The sequence below is a fragment of the Temnothorax curvispinosus genome, unplaced genomic scaffold (assembly GCF_003070985.1).
Source record: "Temnothorax curvispinosus isolate PA1 unplaced genomic scaffold, ASM307098v1 QBEX01008685.1, whole genome shotgun sequence".
Classification (NCBI taxonomy): Eukaryota; Metazoa; Arthropoda; class Insecta; order Hymenoptera; family Formicidae; genus Temnothorax; species Temnothorax curvispinosus.
Window position 1 is genome coordinate 1,511 of NW_020218465.1, and position 5,393 is coordinate 6,903.

The 5,393-nt window shown below is 30.2% G+C and overlaps 1 pseudogene; it reads left to right on the top strand.

Annotated features, from left to right (window-relative positions):
- LOC112458102 overlaps nt 1-4,551 on the top strand; it is a 5,429-nt pseudogene extending 878 nt beyond the window's left edge.
- The last annotated feature ends 842 nt before the right edge of the window (nt 4,552-5,393 follow it).

Genomic DNA, 5,393 nt, shown 5'->3' on the forward strand with positions numbered 1-5,393 from the left:
GTAATCTCAATCGAACACTAAGGTGTATTACTTTAAAGAAGAGCCTTTGGATGCTCCACTACTCGCTTACCCACAATATTTTTGTCTTTAATACAGAGCGTAAATAGTTGATTACATCAAACAAATATATTACATATAAAACAATGACTGTAAGCAGAGTTGATTTGATTTTTGCTCACAAGTGCGCAAGCATTCTTACCGAGGACATTACTAATTTGATTTGTCTATTAAAATTCAGTTGAAAACATTGGTATTATCCTTATTCAGTGCCACGAACATTATTAAAAATTTTTATTTTATACTTATATATATTAATTACTTATTAAAATATTAAATATTCAAAAAGTACAGAGGAAAAACAATCATTGTCCATTCGGAGTAATTTCGAAAAAATCGAATACCTTAGAAAGCTATTGAAAAAAGTGGCAGTGAATATCGGAATGCATAGTCTTTATTTAGTGTTTACGTTACATGTTATAGACTCTGATGATTCTTTCCCCCAAGCGTAGATTATGGTTATTTTTTTCCAGCGTGGTATATTCAGATTTTCCGGCCTTACTTTCAATAAATTGTAACTGTTCTTAATCAAAACAAATAAGAATTATAAAAGTTCTTTGAAAATGCCACAAGATTAGATCAATTTCGACAAAAAGTGGACTTTGGTCATTTTTTCTCTGTACCCTTCATTTATTTTGCATTATCATTAAAACGGTGTACTCTATACCGCTGGTGAAATCTCCAACAATTATAGATAAATGCTATTCCTCGCAATAGTAAAACTAAATCATAAAATGCAATATTAATAATCAGCAATAAAGTTAATGATAAAATGCAAAACCATATCAATAATGAAATAGAAGGTGATACCTACGTTAGTTATAATTTGTTGCCTTATAGGAATGATTGTTCTTAATGATTGTTGTATCTGATTGTTCGTATAGATAATAATAAAAGTTCATAAAGAGGAAGAGCCTTTGGATGCTCCACTACTCGTTTACCCGCAATATTTTTGCCTGGACTATAAATGCTATGTTATTTTGGGTGGACTAGGCGCTTTTGGTATAGAGCTAGCGGATTGGTTGACTCTTCGAGATGCAAAACATCTGGTTTTGACATCACGAACTGGAATTAGAACAGGTTATCAGCAATCAAGAGTAAAGCTATGGCGATCTTACTTATGGTGTAGATATGCAGATCGTTATAGCCGATGATAATTCATTGAAACATGAAAATTGTGAATCTACAATATATTAAAATTTACTGAGGAAAGAGCACCGGTGGACGCTATATTTAATCTTGCAGTTGTTTTAAAAGATTGTACATTCCAAAATCAATCACCGCAAACGTTCGAAGATTCATTCGAATCAAAAGCATGGATGACGAAGAAAATAGATGAATTGTCGAGAACGATATGTCCACAACTTCGAATATTTTGTCGTTTTTTCTTCCGTCTCATGTGGAAGAGGAAAGGCAGGCCAGACAAATTATGGAATGGCAAATTCCGTAATGGAGAGAATTTGTGAGAAAAGGATGGAAGAAGGATTACACGGTTTAGCGATACAATGGGGTGCTGTTGGTGATGTCGGACTCGTAGCAGATATGCAAAAAGAAAATAAGGAATTGGTTATTGGAGGTACATTGCAACAACAAATATCTTCCTGTTTGGATACATTAAAAGTATTTTTTGCTACAAAACCGACTTATCGTAAGCAGTATGGTTGTTGCTGAAAAAGTAAAAATTGGCGGATTAAAATGAATGTTTCTGAAACGGTTGCTCATATTATGGGTAAGCAGTTTTACATATACAAATAAGCTAGCCGATGAAAAAACTAAATATAATGCCATGAAAAAGAAGTAAAATTAAAATGTTATTCTAAGTATAATATTTATTAGAATAAATAATATCTCGAAAAATAAATTTCATGCTCAAAATTGAATTTAAAAGAATACGTATATGTTTTGGAAAACTCTTACAATCGCAATAGACTTAACCCATTAAGTCCTAGAAGGCCCCTATACGTACTTTCCTATTTTTAATAAAATAATAAAATACTTTGTAACTCGAATTTTAACCAAAATTTTTAGACCGCAATTGATATGTGGGAGTAAAAATAATTGCTTTTTTCGAAAATCTAGTCAGTAATAGGGGTATATCTGAACAAAAATTAAAAAATTAAAAAATTAAAAATAAATGTAAAAAAAGTAAGTAATTCTTACGTTCTTACTCGTATTCTTATTATACTCTTACAAATATTTAATGACATACATTGGTCATCCACATCTGACGCAATTTTAGCAATATTATAGGGGGACCTCAGTTCGCGAAGTTTGTGGAAAGTTGAAAACACGAACCATACAATGCTGTTTAGAGAACCATTCACACGAAGCGAGGTCCATCCTACCTTACCCTTACTTGACAAGACAAAAAGAGGTCTAGCATTTTATTACGGTTTGGGTTTTTTTTTCACGTAAACCGAGGTCCACCTCCTTCACCCTTGCTACGGAGAGGGGTGTAACCTCGCTCCTCCGACTGTGTGTACTGTCTGTACACTGCACATATCAGCAACTTCCCTTACTTCCCTTAGTACTGACACAAACTGTTATTTCTCAGTTATATTTGTTATAAAATAACTTTTTAATAAATAACAAGCAACGGCTAAAATTTTTTGAAAGTTACTTAGAGGAGAGTGACTTCTATAATAATATGTCAAAATCAAGGTCGTAGAAAGTAGTCCCCTATTTAATATATTTACTTAGAATTTATTTAAATGTATAATTCTTACTTTATTTTAAAATAGGATTGAAGAACATAAACACGGGTAGGGATTCGATGATGGCAGTTGAAATTAAGCAAACGTTGGAAAGAGAGTTTGATATTTCCTTGACAGCGCAAGATATTAGAACTCTAAATTTTGCTAAACTTAAACAAATGACAAATACAACTGAACAAGGAAAGACACACAATACAAACAAAATTAGTGAAGATTTTGACGTGTTGATTCGAAAAATGAAGAATTCAGACTTTGTTCCAGATATTCTTGTAGAACTTGTTACAAAAAAGGAGGTTGATCGAGACAATATATTTCTCTTACCAGGAATCGAAGGATGTTCAAATGTATATAAGTTTATAGCATTAGGTATTAAATCTTCGGCAACGAGTTTGCAACATGGTGTACTTAATATTCCCGACGAAAATCATTCAGTGATAAAATCAGCCGCTTATTTGCTGCCTGTAAGAAGATCAAAGTTATTTAAAATATTTTTTTAAATATTTTTAAATAATTTATACACTGAGAAAAAATATTTTAATTCAAAAAAATATTTATTAGGTGGCTTCTAATAGCATTATTTACTTGCTTTTTACACATATTTATTTAGAATTAGATATTTTTATTTAATTGAAATAAAAATATCTAATTCTAAATAAATATGTGTAAAAAATAAGTAAATATGCTATTAGAAGCCACCTAATAAATATTTTTTTGGATTTTTTCTTAGTGTATATATAAGCAATATCTAATTATAAGTCTTTTATATTACTACAGCTTACATAAACATTCATATTTATTTTCTTAGCATATATTGAAGAAAATGAAAGATCAAAGAAAATTTCTTATAGTGGGTTATTCGTTTGGATCCTTAATTGCCATCAAATTAGCAAGATTATTAGAATCTAATGATTTCTCAGGACGGTTAATACTAATAGATGGAGCTCCTGACCAAATAAAAATTTTGGTTAATTAATATTTTTACTGTGTTTTACTAGAAGAGTTACAAAATACAGTTTTACTTGGTTTACTAGGAATGTATACTACAATTAACAAGGAAACGGTTTGTAAATTTTAAAAAATATATTTTGATTTTTTATTGTAAAATGTACTTATGTGATTTTAATCTTATACAAATTTAAATAAAATGAGGTTCTTCGTTTGTCGTTGTTTGAAGGTATAACATTATCACAATTAAGTGACAGTTTTACAATATGACTATCTACATAGAACACCATAAGTCTTCGCATCATAATCCTTATTTTGCTCTTCGACTTTTATTACACGGAGAAATAGAATATGCGTTTGATTCAAATTGCGATAAGAACTAATGAGATTAATACATGTATTGCGTTTTTTACTTTTATCTTCTTGTTTATCGCTTTTTATATGCTATCTTAACTTATTACACTGAAGATAGTTTGATGACAGACTAAAACTATGTTAAAGTATTATTGTAATTAAAAATTGCAATACTCTGTTGTGGTTCTTTTATGACGTTTTTTATGTGGAAATTTAGGAATTTTAATAAAATAAACAAGGATAACAATTAACAGATTTTACCCTTGTTCGAAAATTCAATAAATCTTTTGTAATACTGATGAAACCCAGATGTTATTTTAGCACATATTTATTATTATTAAACATACAAAATGCAAAATTTTTTTATTTACAGCTTGGATTAGAGTTGAATAAATGTAACACGGTAGAAGAAAAATTAAAAATATTTTATGCTTACTTCCCGAACGATGTAAATGTATTGACCTTCGAAAATCAGAAATGATATACTTCACCATTTACAAGAATATAGTCGCTATACAGGATTATGATATTTCTTCATTACCTCGTCTTAAATCACCCATAACGTTGATAAAACCCACTTTTCCAAGTACCCTTTATACTGAAAAGAATTATGGTCTACATAAGGTAAATCTATTGTAATTTGGTTAAATATTTTTGAAATAAAACTATAATTTAAAAAAAAAACAAAAAATTTTGTAACAAGAATATAATTTATTTTTAGGTTACGAAAGGTAAATTGCAAATTCATTATGTAGAAGGTAATTATATTACAATGATGGACAACGACAAAATTATATCAGCTATTAACGAAGAATGGATAGAAGATAATCTAAAACAATAAATGTATACTTTATTAGGACGTAGTAACATAATATATATTTTGTTAAAATATTATACACACGATATACCTATATAATATACATGTAGTAAAATATAAATTTTTTAATTTATGTTCGAGAGCACGCAGTAGCGCGAGGTAGCGCGAGGTAACTGAGCAACCACAAAAAAAAACAGCAAGTGCAAAAATATAAAGCACAATATATTTAAAGTCTGAACGTATGTACAATTATTTACAAAATAGTTAAGTGCCGTGAGTGGTAGCGCGCACAGAAGCTATCATAGCGAAAAGCAACGAAGTTAACAGCACAAGCTGATTCGAGATTGAAAGCGGATTGCGAGTTATTTTCAAGTAGTTGCACGAGTGGTGATATAAGTGTACTGAGCGGGTGAACTTCGAAAAGAGAGAGCCTCCTCGACACAGCGGTGAACCTTTATTATCTCCGAGACGAGGCTCTCTCCGGACTAATCACCAATAAATTCATC